The 13,987-nt window shown below is 41.6% G+C and overlaps 1 long non-coding RNA gene across 1 annotated transcript in view; it reads right to left on the reverse strand.

Moving 5' to 3' along the window:
• LOC109282326 (uncharacterized) overlaps positions 1–13,519 on the reverse strand; it is a 118,422-nt gene extending 104,903 nt beyond the window's left edge. Inside the window, exons 1-4 of the long non-coding RNA XR_009461083.1 lie at positions 13,293–13,519; positions 11,968–12,087; positions 10,399–10,477; positions 5,852–5,964 (exon numbers count right to left, since the gene is read on the reverse strand). This is a non-coding gene — a long non-coding RNA (uncharacterized LOC109282326). The remainder of the gene's footprint in view (positions 1–5,851; positions 5,965–10,398; positions 10,478–11,967; positions 12,088–13,292) is intronic.
• Positions 13,520–13,987: the final 468 nt, after the last annotated feature.

Below are 13,987 nucleotides of genomic sequence, written 5' to 3' on the forward strand. Positions count from 1 at the left end.
GGTGATAGGTACAGGGGTTTCTAGGAAACTGCACCTCAAACTGTTCAAAGCAAAACTCATGACACGTGACTGTGAGGGCAGGGTGGGATGAAAACTGCAGGGATGGTAGCCCCTGCTGAAGCCATAAAGCCTGCCAAGTTTCAAGGAGATAGGTGCAGGGGTTTCTGTAAAACTGCACCTCAAACTGATGAAAGCAAAACTCATGTCGTGCTTGTTAAGGGGTGTAGGTTATAGCCATGGTGGTCTAAGGACATAGCCCAGACAAGGTTCTTAGGGTCAATCTGATATCTTTTATTAGACGAACAGAATAGTTGGAGAAATTCTTCTTTGCAAGCTTTTGGGTTTAAAAACTCTTCATTACACTAAGGAAGCATCTAGTTGGTGTGTGTGTGCTCTTCTTGAATGGAAGGAATAGTAAAGAAGCCAGAGGAATACTAAAGAAGCCAGCCAGTGAAAATGTAAATTGAGGCATCAGGGGTAAGAGACAGGCTGGGAGGGGTGCGGGGCGGGGGAGGGAAGGGGGATGTAGCAGGTAAAAGTGGAGAGGTAGCTGCTACTTGGGGAGTCAGATGTCTGGCAGGTTGTAGTGTGTCAGAAATCCAAAGTCTATACTGAGTCCATGACTTTCTGTACCTAGGAGGTTGATGAAGTGCAGTTTATAGGCCCATCTGTGAAAAGTGGTTTGTAAATTCAAACAAGCACTTAACCTCACTAACCTCATCACCAAAAGCCAATGTCCTACAGGCCAAAACACACTGAATGGATCCAGACCATGATATGACAAGAAATGCAAAACCTGCCAACATATCTCCAGTACCCCCACAAACTGAGCACCAGAATCAATTACAGACAAGAATATCCAACAACCTGTGTGGGGCACATTTCTCACAAGAAAACTACTTTGTCTCCAGTCTCTCAGTCCTGATCCTCAAAGGGAATTTACAAACCACTTTTCACAGATGGGCCTATGAACTTCACTTCATCAACCTCATGGATGGCCTTCTGTTGCTCCACCAGCCTCTCAAGCATCTGGTATGTGGAGTTCCACTGAGTCTCCACATCCTGGATGATTTTGTACCTATTTGTCCTGCAGCATCTTGTCCTCCTGGATGCTCTGGTGGAAGTAGCCTGCCACCTTCCTGCATTTTGAAATGAGCTGGCTGGTGGTGCTGTCCCCCTCCAAGGCGTCCATGGCTATGAGGTGGAACTTGTGTGCCACACAGCGGATGCCAACAAAGTTGGCCTCACAGACTGCCTTGACCATGTTGGCCCCATTGTTGGTGACCATGAACCCTCGGGTCAGCTCACCCTGCCCAATTAACCACCCCTGCACCACATGGTTCCTGGCCCTTATGAGCTCTGTTGCCATGTGGGACTAACCCATCACCGCAGCTTGAAGGAGAGCCAACCAACAGCCCTACATGTGCTGTTTGTGACAGCCTGACTGATGGCACCAGTGCCCTGTAATGGAGAGGTAGGGATGATCCCCGGCTGCTCCACATGTCTGAGGTGAAGTACAAGGCCACCTGCAAACCTGCCTTGTGCTCCGTCCTCAAGTACTTCCTTGGGCACTTCCTAGGATGGGGTCATGAGTGCCATGAGCTGCCTGAACCCTGACTGCTCAACTAGGGAGAAGGGCTGGCCATCCAGAGCAAGCATCTCCCTGATGCTCTGGGTGATCTTCCTCACCTTTGCAATGCACCCCCTTCCTGCCCACCTTTGCCCCATTTTCCAGGGTGGCCTGCCTCTGCTTCAGGGCAATGGGGACTTTGGAGCAAGAGGGGGACTTATTTTGGGGCATGCTCTGGTGGCAGGCTCAGGAGGAGTGAGGGCAAGGGATCAGTGCCTGAAGAGATTCATCAGCATCCTTGTGGTACTGTAGTGTTTCTTCTCCTTGCCCTGGCTGGTCTTACATCAACAGTGCAGGCAGATAGCATACCTGGGATCAGTTGTCACCTCAAAATGATCCCACACCACACTACCCCTTTGCTTCTGGGGTGTGGATGCATATCCTGCCTGATCCCTCTCCTCAGCAGGCAGAGGCACAACAACAAAAGGAGCTGACTCAGCTGAGTCACTTGCCTCCACAACCTCCTCTGAACTGCCTTCTGGGGAAGGAGACATGACTCTAGGGGAACTTTGATGGGTGTGGAGCACAAACTCAGGCTCCTCCTTGGCCCCTAGAATTTCTTTTGCTAAGGCACTCAGGTCCCCTGCTTCCAGATCCAGCTCCTCCTCTGGCAATGGATGGCTGAAGCTGGGAAGTGAAATGGGGCTGAAGGAGACTGTCAATGACATGCTGGTGCTGCTTGTCATGCTGGTGGTGCTGGGGGTTATTATTATGGCTGGTGTTATTGGAGGGAGTGAAGATGCAGATGCTGGTCCCACCTCCTTGTTGCCACTAGCACCAGAAAAAGCTTCATGCCTACTAATGCTAGGGAAGAGGCTGCATCTAAGTTTGGGAGGGGAGTGGAACTTACAAGTCTCCCTCTGCCCCCTCTCCCTCTCCAATCAGAAGACCTAGCACCTGCCTTTCCAGCATGCTTCATATTTTGTGTGCCAGAAACAATTTTTTTGGGGGGGGGGGGGTGGGGGGGGATAAGAACAAATAACAGGATTTTGGGGGAAGGGTAGGCAAGGGTAAATAAATAGGAAAGGATTGGAAAATGGCTACAACTTGGTAGCAAGGCACTACCAAGCTGCAAGCTTACAGATACTGCAGTGCTCTCAGTCTCTGCTGCTCCTGCTGAGAAAGATGCAGCTGCAAAATGGCAGATGCTCAGTTCACAAACAACATTTTATGGTGCTTCTCTGTCCCTCCCCCAGAACAGTTGGATTGGATGGGACCTTAGGGACAGATTGTTATCACTAGCCAGCTACAGATGCCAATATCAGAACAGTCCTTCCCCCACCCACCTCCCCCTCCCTCTTTCCCTGCAAGCCTGCCTCTGAAACAGCTCTGAAACAACTTGAAACAGCTCCAAAATATCCAAAACATTTTGGAAACATACTAATAATTTCAAAAAAATTCTGAAACATTTCAGATGGCCTGTTTCCTTTCAGAACTGTTTCAGAGCCTTGCATTTTGTTTCAGATTTAGTGTTTCAATCATTGAAATGTCCAAATCCAAAACAAAATGGCTGACAACATTTCACAAGGCCCTACAGCTCACCCCTCGACTGGGGTGCGTATGACGGGATAGTGGTGTACCCTCTGTCCATGGTAGCCTTAGGTTCCCCTCTCAGGGACCCTTTGCTGCTCTAAAATGCCTCATTTTGTATTTTTTTTCCCTCCTGATGACTCTTTATCTCTGGCGATTGCTGATTGGTCTCTCTGTGGTCATCATAATGTTCATATTCTGTCTTGTCAGCATATTCCTTTCTTTAATAAACCCCTTGCATACATACATCCTAATCTGGGCTTTTTCCAGTCTTCTCCTAATAAAACCAGAAATCTCAAGGGCTCTGCAGTTGGGCACTGTGACCTAATGCCACCTTATCTCATGTTATGGAACTGTGTGGTACATGTCTTTAATTTTCCAGCCTGTGTGTCTGCTTGCTGCTTACCTGTCATACACAGTTGGCCTTGAGGAAACTTTCAGAAGCAGGCTTTTAGAAATCAATTAACCCTTGCTATTGCCCTGGACCATTGTTCTTAATCATATCTGGTTTACCTACAAGCCAATTCCCAAAAGCAAACCTTTAAATAGCATTTTCTAGCCATGACTTCCCATCATTTCCCTGAGTGAATCAAAGACTGCTTTTTTGAAGTTCAAGACCCTTACTCTGCTGCTCTCTTTCCTTCCTTTCCTCAGGATCCTGAACTCAGTTGCCATACACTTCTGCATTCCCCGCCAATTCTTCCCTGTTTGTGAGTAGCAGATCAAGAAGAGCATGGCTACTAGTTGGCCCCTCCAACACTTGAATCAGGAAGTTGTCCCCAGTAGTCCCCAAAAACTTCCTGGATTGCTTGTGCAATGCTGTATTGTCCCCCCAGAAGATGTCAGGGCAATTGAAGTCCCTCATGAGAACCAGGGCCCATGATCTGAAAACTTCCACTAGATGTTTGAAGAAAGCCTCATCCACATCATCCTCCTGGTCTCTGGTCTGCTAATCTACAGCAGACACCAATCATGACATCACCCCTGTTGCTTTCCCTTCTGACCCTAACCCAGAGAGCCAGTGTAACCCCAATCATGCCAGTAACTGATTGACTGTATGGCCAGTGACCACTTAAGGCATGATTAACTGATTAACCACGCCTTAAGTGTAATGTGTAGATAGGGGCAGAAAAGCACAGCCACTCACAAGTGTAGGTGATTCCTCTTGACTCACCAGTAGGTGATACTGGTGATCCCTCTTGACTTACTCAAGTACCATCATATATCGAATGAATTTCCAAAGGATAGCTGATATTGTACAACCTTTATATTTGTTACACAGGAATATTTGCCTCTCAAAACTTATTTCAAATTAATGGTAATTCTTTCCTCAACCTCAAATTCCTGGCAGCCTTCTGGACAGGGGGTAGATGTTATGGTTAAAGTACACAGGTCCCTGTCTGAAGATATGACTTATATTCTCATCCATTGTACTTGCTTCTTGGTGTTTTGTTTGATTGATTGGTTGGGTAGGGGATAAGGGGTAGAGGAGCATGCAACTGAATCTTTCCGTATCTTACTTTTTCTATTGATATAATGGAGTTGTTCACAGTCATCCTGGTGGTGATGAGAGTGTTATGAGATTTATGGGGCCTAATTTGTTAATAATAAAGTAGTTGGCACTATGTGTTGCACAGTTGATTAAACAGTGAAACCAAGATGAACATCAGAATTAAGATCATATTGTGAAAAAAATGTAGTCCCCAGAATTCATATAGCTTCCTTCTTTCTTTCTTAATCCCTGCATCATCCTGTATGGCCACACATGGAAAGCAATCAGCTCTCCTTTGATATAGCCATCCAAAAGAACATTCCTGTTATTCCAGTTGAGCAACCATCTCATATTAAAGCAAAAAAACAAACAAAACTAACAACAAGGCAAGATTGTCCAAGCAGATTTAATTGGCAAAATCTAAACATTGTAAGAACATTTGTGAACATCTGGTCAAGCCAATGGAGGAATAAAATCTCAACTCAAAAGTTTATGAAATACAGTGGACTACATAGTGGAAAAAATATTCAAACATTCTAGCTAACTCTGACTCATGATTCAAGCTGATAATATTCGTATGCTTTTTTGTTCATTTTTCTTGAACAGTCATATGACTAGTATTTGTTTCAACAATTGTTTTGGCTAAGAATTTGTATTCATTCAGATAGAAGGATTCATGCCCAAACTAATCTATTCACATGAAGATGAACATATCACAACAGAAGTCTCAATATACCATCATGTGTACAGAATAGGCACACGAGTTGGAAGTAAAATCCATTGGTTAGCCAATAAATCTGTCTTATATCTTTCTTTTATAGTCAGGAAGGAACTCATCTATTTGAAAATAGTATTCTTTCATATTTAAAGGAGGACAGGAAAATATTTTAAATGTCCTCTAGCACTTCCTAGCTTGCACTCTAATGCAATCTGCATGCCATAAGGTATGTCATAGAATACATGCAGAAACTTAAGTTATATGCAGATGGATGTATTCTGGAATAATAGTACCATAAAGGATGTGAATAAGCAGGTGAATTCGCAGCTCCACTGGTAGAAACACTAAGTGTACAAGCATTCAAGCAGTTTCTACTGGACCAAAAATGGCAGATCTGATAGAAACTTCAACCTCATCTATGAAGCAGAAATCAACTTTGATAGAGTTTTTTACCAAAAGGAACAAATGCTTGTATACTTACCTTACCAATAGAAGCTTCCCTGCAGTCTTCTGGCATCCCAGCATGAAGTGCTCTAGCATGCACCTTCCCTCCAGAGATACAGTCTATGACTTGGCAGGACTCCACTGCTTCAGCTGAGTCACAGAGCAAACCACTATCAGAAAACCCCAAAGCTCTCCACAGTCCCAACACAGTGTGGCCCCTAGCTTTTAAACATTACCCCCACTGCTCCAGCCCATCCTGCCCAGACCCTATCAATGAGGTAGTGGGGAGGATGGGGGAAGAGGGTTGGTGGGCTCTGCAGCCTAGAGAAGGTGGATATTGGGGAGTACCTTGCTCAGCAGTGAAAGAATGATGCTGACCTCCACAATTGGCTTAGTTATGACAAAAGATTAAAGGGGCTAGGGTAAGTTTATGGAGGAGATACAGAAATTCTTGCTGTCCCCAGGCTGCAGAGCAGAATGGAAGGGTGTTTGATTTTCCCACACTTCTGGGCTTTACTAGTTGCTACATGAGGTTGGAACTTGTTTTCTATGATTCTATGATTGTTCTTGTTTAGTGGATAAGTAAGTTTGGTTCAAACCATGAAACATTGACAGTCATTAAATTTATACCCCATAACTTCTGAGATAACTCATTCATAATAACTTGTCCAGTAAGGTCACAGGCCACTGAACAAGTTGACAGTCCTGCAATACATCTGATTCAACTTCATCTACTATAAACAGAGGAAGATTTCACCCCTACATTTACAAAATTCTCTCATAACCACTTGCTTTTAAAGGTGCCCCAATCAGGGAGTGCCTAGGCAATGAATCTCTCTGCAAATTTATAATTTTTACAGAAATGGGAGATATCCCTATGTGATTTATCAATGTGATAATATACTTGTGGTTGTACCCAATTTGTCCCATAAAATCTACCCTTGTTTCTCTGCATAAAACTAATAACTAATTTGTTTTATATAATTATTTATTGAACCTGACAGTGTTGTGTGCAAACCAGTGCTGCATGACAGAATCTCATTTGCTGAAATACTGCAGCGCTTACATGATGTCAGCCAAAATGATACATCACACCTTTTGCCATCTATGTTGGAGGCTATCTGAAATGAAGTCAATAATTAAAGTGTAAACTAAGCAAAAAATCAATGTATGAATTGTAAACACTAGCTTTGTTTCTACAGTATAATAACCTGCCTTGAGTTTAATCATAATCATTTGTTCAGTGCCATATTTTGAAGTATATCTCATTTATTCTGAAAAACATATGACAAATAGAACTACCTCTTGCATACATTGCTTTAAAAATAGTGATTCATATTATTCTTCAGATAATGAATTTATATGATAACTGTCTCTTTAATATAGTACAAAGATCAGTCATCATAACTTTTTCCCACCCAAAGCAGTTTACTTCTTCACTGTGTCTCTTTCCTTCACGATCTTAATTAATATGCCCATAAAGCGGGATCAACATTATGATGCTATGGGACTTTTTACCATCTTGTACTATCTACACTTTTCCCACAGCCTGACGAAGGGACTTTGATCCTGAAAGCTTGCAGAAAAGGCCAATTTTCTTGCCATTTTCCAGTTGGTCTAATAAAAGGTATCATTTTGGAACCAAGAGTTCTAGCTTTTTGTATGTATTTAAGTTTCAGACCAACATGGCTACCAAGTACACCCCTGAAATAAGGATCTTATTACTCTTTCACTGCCTTTTTTGCAGTTCCATGTCAAAATGATTAATCCTGGCCACAGCTGACCAACTGAATTTGACAGAAGGATTTAGATATTTAATCTCTAAGAGAACAAGATATAGAGAGCATATACTAATCAACCTTGAACAGCCTGCCATAGATTTAGATCCCTCTCCCTCCCTTTCTGTGCTGCAGATTCTTCTTCTTTATTATACTGTAGGAGACACCATTACTGTTATGGGGACAGAAAAAGGAGAAAGGGAATACAACTGGGTCCCTAGTTCATTCAACCAAGGATGACATATCTAACAAAAGGAAGGAATCAAACATATTTAATTCTGTCTTAGCTTCATCTCTAAGTGGTTAAGTGGACCAGGGCCACTCATTTCTACCCATGGGCAATCTTAAAACTAAGGCAATATGTTTAACTTACTACATACTGGGCACATCTACACAAGACCTTTACTGCATAGTAGACTAATTAGCTATGCAGTAAACATCTCAGGATCTACATATGCACCACTATGAGGCTGAAGTAAGTAAAAGTACTAGTAAAAAGCTCCACAGCATTGCACATGTAGATGCTGCCCTGGCTGGCTGGGGCACAAGGGTGCTTCCATGTGGGGGCTGCCTGCTGGCTAGCTCCATGCTGAAGCAACCTCATGCCCCAGCCAGCCCCTGTGCAGCACATTGGGCTGAGGGAACAGCCCCAGGCTGGCAAACTGACCTCCAGGCCCTCTGCCAGCCAGGGCCTGCTCCAACCCAGCTCAATGAGTTGTGCTTCCATGCATACATGCAAATGGCAAAAAACTCGAGTTTATGGCTCCAGGAATTTATTTTACCAGACTTTATTGCTCCTGAGTGTACATTCAAACAGCTCACACAGGAGCAATTAACTCCAGAACAATAAACTCTGGAGTTTATTGCTTCACATTAATTGCATATGTAGACGTGCCCACTATGACGTTAGCATGTTATATCCTTAGTATACCTCTAAGGCATACATCAGTTGAATATGACAGTTTGGCATCATGTATGTGCCTACGCTAAGGTTTTGGCTATGTATGAACACACAATTCATAACAACTTCTTTCCATATGCATGTAAAAATGTATGGGTTAATGTATATAACAAAGTAGTAAATTAAAAGGGACATCAAGTGAAATCATAACAGTAAATGGAATTATCCATATGTCAACCAAAAAATCATATGAAAATGACTGTACTTTTTAAAATGTTATATAAAAGAAGTCATGGTTCTTCACACTTCTTAAATTACCACATTCTAATGATAACAGCAGAAAGTCATTCCAGCCAAACTACTGTTAAATCAGGCACTAAAAACTAGACTGAAATAAAGGAAAAGTGAAGAGCTCTTCCAAGACCTATCATACTTCAAGGATATATGATCATATACACTGTCAGTGGTTCTGGTCGAGGGGCATTGCAAACAATTTCAAAACAAGATTTCTAAGGCCATCAATATTTATGGCCTGGAACTTTCAATTAAGTGAATAAAATGAACTTTCAGTTAAATGAGCTGATGGTGCTCATTGGAAATCAAGACTTCTTTACAGTTCTAAATGCTAATTTTGGTGTACTCTGAAGTATCAAATTAGGAAAACTGGATTTTCAGTTGAAAATTATTTCTCAAGAAAATTTTGGTTCCCACAATGTACTTCGACCCAAGTACATAGGTCTAAGCATGTATGAAAATTCAAGCTTTAACAGTGTATCTGAACCAAATTTAAACTCTTTGGCTATGTCCAGATGAGTCTGGCTATGTGGTATGAGGCACCTAAGGCACATCTGTGGTGCCACATACCACATATTCAGCTGTTTTCCACACTGCAAGGGAGCAGCGGGGTGGGGAGGGAGTTGACCCCTGGATATCCAGGGATCAAAAAAAATCCACACCAAAAAAAGTGGAGCAGTGCACACAGGGGCAGTGTGCACCACTCAAAACTAGAGTCTGATCAGCTGGAGCCATGCTTTGACTGGTGACCAGTCTCTGAGTGGCAGGATCATTGATCTGGGGAACCAAGTGTCCATACTTGTGTGGATGCAGCCTTTGTGGTTGACTTTTCACTGGCAAATATATAGTGACAAAAAACCCTAATAAATATAATAGAGTGTGAAGAAGCTCCCTACACCTCTTCAGAGACAAACAGAAAGCCGGGGGAAGACTTACCAGTGTGGGCGGAAGTGATGTTGCCGACAGAAACATCACCACGGCCGGAACAATGTTTTTCAAGCCACCGGTTTATCCAGATTGGTATCCCGTGCCACCTGTGCCCTATTTCCTGGAAGGAATCTATCCTGGAAGGGGACTCAGCTGGGGTGAGAGAGCAAGCAAGTCCCATGGCCTTCCCTGTTGCCCAGCAGGATCACCCTGGGAATGGGGCGAAGACCAGATGCCAGTCTTGGAGCTCAGAGGAGTTTGAATGCCAAAGAAGGGGGTTGGCAGAGCACTGTAACCCTTGAGCCCAGAACCCAGAAGCAAGAAGAAGAGACTGCAGGACACTGAACTGGCAGGGAAGTTTCTTTATGTTTCTCCCTTCCTTTTGGGACTTTGGGGGTATTTAAATTGTGCAAATTTGAGATAGCAGGAAAGGCTGACTTTGACTCCAATAGAAAATGAGAGAATCAGGCTCTAAGTGTACTAGAGGACTATAGCAGTGGCAGGGAATAGTGCTAGTCAGATGTCAGGTTTGTGGTATTTTTTGCAGGAATGATTTCCCATGGGGTGTAACGGGGAAAGCATAAAACCTCACCATGGGAAACTGGGACCAAAAATAAAGAAAGTGTAGAAGAAAAGTGTTAGAAAGAAAATGAGACTGTAAAATTGTAAAGGGTAAATACTTACCTGACACATATCACTCCCGGTATCATTTCACCCTATATTTTGTGAGGTGGACTATTCCCCTGGAGAGTCTGTAGTAAACCTTACAATTTGGAGGAAACATGGAAAAGGGAATGAAAAAACAGATTGAGGTAGAGATATGAATTGGACATAAACTTGAATCCTAAACAACTATCAATTGCATATTAACAACTGGTTGGTTTTTGGCTGGGGTGTAAGGGGAGGTTAGAGCCCCAGTAGAAGTGAGCCAGATGCCCTAATGATTAACCTCCAGCAGAACAACATCCTCCGAGTTTCATAAATTATATCAATATGTGGCAGACGAGAACCAGGCTCTGATCAGTTGATTATAATGGGGCACAGAGTCTCTTGCTTACAACGCAGACTCACAAGACACCAGGACATTGGAGGCCCCAGCCCTATATCGTGTCCCTCTGACACAGAGTCATGGCTGTATAAAATAAGTCAACAAAGAGTATCCTTTGTGGGTATGGGGAATAAGAGGGCATATTATTTTCATTGAACCCCCATTTGCAATTTTTTAAAGTAATTTTACAGTAGTATAGATGAGAGTGTAACTATTACTCAGTGGCCATGTCTACACATACAGCAGACTGCACAGTTGTTACTGCACAGTCATTTACTGCACAATAATGACTGTGCAATAATCAGTATTACTGCACAGTACTATCTCCACATGGTTTTTTCCTGACACTACTGCGCAGTAGCTCATTACTACTGTGCAGTACTGTCAGCGCATGCTCCATCATCTTACGCCTCTAACAAAAATGAAAGTCAGCCCCCTTGCAAGTCATCATATGAGCGGAATCCTTTAAAAGTAGAGCCAGATAGGGTCTTTATTGCCCTTCTACAATGCAAGACTCATGGATAGCAAAAGGTAAATAAAAAATGAATAAGGAATGTGTGTCTTATATGTACACATGGCTATACTGGGTTTAAATTTAATTGTATATGTATCATATATTAACCCTTTCAATTTTGGTCTTGAGATAAGTTTTCAATATGGTATCTGTTCATGTCAATTAAATAGAGATTTATCCCAGCATCATAGCTGGAGGTCATTTCCAAGCTACTGACACTATATAATTACCATGACTAAAAATACAGTGGAATAATCAATCCTCATCACTTTCTTCAGACAGTTTCATGATTCTTCCTTATCGCATGATTTTAAATGATATGGTGAAGAGCTGCTAGTTCAACCATTTGTTTACAATAAGATTTTAATGTTTGAAGGGACAGTATTCATTTTAGTTTGTCTACCATTAAGCAGACTTATTTAGTTAATTCATATTAACTGTCACAAAGGACCAGATTTTTAAACCAAGATATGATTAGTTTAAACATATGATCATAACCAGAGCAATCTAAGATATCATTTCTGCTTAACTTTATGTACATGAGCAGTCCCATTCTTTCAGTGGGACACTAATGCTCAAGTTAAAATGTACAAATTGGAACCTGAGGCTATCCAATCAAGGTAATAATCACATATTTGGTGTAACACTGGAAAAATACATAAAAAATGAAATTATCTGAGTAAAATTTCACCTGCAATCATCTTTTCAATCCTATTGCTTCACAGAAGACAAACAGCTTAATTTTTGACTACTGGAGAGGGGGAAATGTCAGCACAATCGTTGCAACTCCCTTATTCTCAGATGCATAGTCCTAGAAGAAATTAAAGACGAAAGGAGGTTACTACCACTTCCACCCCTGAAGAAAAATCCTGCCGGGGACCTTATAACCTAGGAACTGAGCATAGCAGAACATTTTTCCAGTAAGCACCTGCCTCTACTCTTCTCTATCATACCTCAGACTCCTGATATATTCCTTTTCTCCCTTTGGGACATTGGCAAGAGGTCGGTTTCTATTTAGGAGGCAGCAGAGTTGATTTAAGTGGACATAGTGAACCAGCGAATTAAACCCTGATAGTCAGGCCTTGTCTTGTAGGCCTCACAGGCTAATATCATCCCCAGAACAGCAATAAATTCTGAGATGTCAGTCCTATTGTTCAATGTCTATGTAGTTAGCTGCTTTCTAGCATCAAGAGAGTTACCTGTAAATCTAAGGCTTCAATCACAGCTAACTTTTGTTAGCACTGACTGTTTTATATAGTAAGTTCCCTCAAAGGGAGCCATCAAATAGTTGAATTATGAAAGATGAATTTAGACTCAAGGCAGAAATAAGGGAAGGACAGTTGGTCATCAGGATATCAAGACCTGAGACCCTTTTCTAATGGAAAAGATAATATATATTTGGAAGAGAGGAAGATTTATATAAATCACTAAGGAATTTCAGAGATTTGAGGGCCTTTTTATGTCTGGCTGCATGAGGACTCCAGGAGAACCTTTCAATTTTATTCCAGCCTGTGAAGTTTATTATGCCCAGGGCTTGCATGGTTGTATTTTATTTTTGATGAGGCAGAAAGACAGTTTCCATTCATCTCATAGTTATGTTTTATTTGTGTTTGTGTCTGACTATGAAGCAACTTGATTTGCTCCTTACTCTTCCTGAACATTTAAAGGAAAATCTTCCAAAGTTAGAGTTATATGTCTTAAGATGTGACACCCATAAATATTCACTAACTCATGAGATCAGTCTAAATAAGAATATTTATGTGTGTGAGATGAATCTGAGGCTTATTTCTTAAGAGGGGAAAAGAAAAAATACATTAATTCACTGTACCGTGTAATCCTCTAATTCTGAGCTGTTTTTCAAAACAAAAATAAAAGTGAAGTTGCTCAGATGTAATGTTTCCCAAACTCATGCACGTCTACTGTTAAATTCACTACTTCAGAACACTATAAACTGGGCATTATTCCCAACAGTGTTATGGAATATTAAAAGTTAATACTTATCTGTGGAAAATGCACCTTTCTTAGGCAGCTGCCAATGCAGTAGTTCTCCTCTTTAGAGCAGACAACATTCGTTTTCTGTGGTGTAGATAATCTTTGCTTCTGCTTCAGAATCAGGCGTCCTGGTGATAGCAGTAAGGAAGTGAGAGAAAAGGAAAAATTAGCCACCTGTAGAAAATAGAAATTGTTTTGCTTTATGTCTGAGGTCAGTACAGTGCTGTAAAACAGCTTTGTGTTGAGCTGGCCATAAAGTATCACTCCAACTAAAAGTTAAATTGCTTGTACAGAAACAATTAAATTGCAATTATACTTTGATAGGAGTGCACAGCAGTTTGCCATCTGGATGCCCTCCAGCCTAAGCATTATGGAGCATTACCCTGTACATCTTTCCTGATACACACTGCCAGATGAAAATGTAAGTTCACACAGCATTAAGGATGCACATTTAAGCACTCAAAAATCAGGAAATGTCACAATTAAGGTTGAATGTGCAACCTTATCTCTACCCCTTATAAGTGTGCCACTCAAGTATCGATTGCACATGATTTTTGATATAATGCTCTTTTTCTATCAACAAATGGAACAGCTTGTATCTTTTAATGCTATCACATTTTAACACTAATATAGATGCAATAATGATCCAATATTTCTTTATTGCCTTCAATTTTTCTGTGAAGAGTTATTTTCTCTCTAAAATATGTATTTGAGTAACT

This window comes from Alligator mississippiensis, chromosome 3, assembly GCF_030867095.1.
Source record: "Alligator mississippiensis isolate rAllMis1 chromosome 3, rAllMis1, whole genome shotgun sequence".
NCBI lineage: Eukaryota > Metazoa > Chordata > Crocodylia > Alligatoridae > Alligator > Alligator mississippiensis.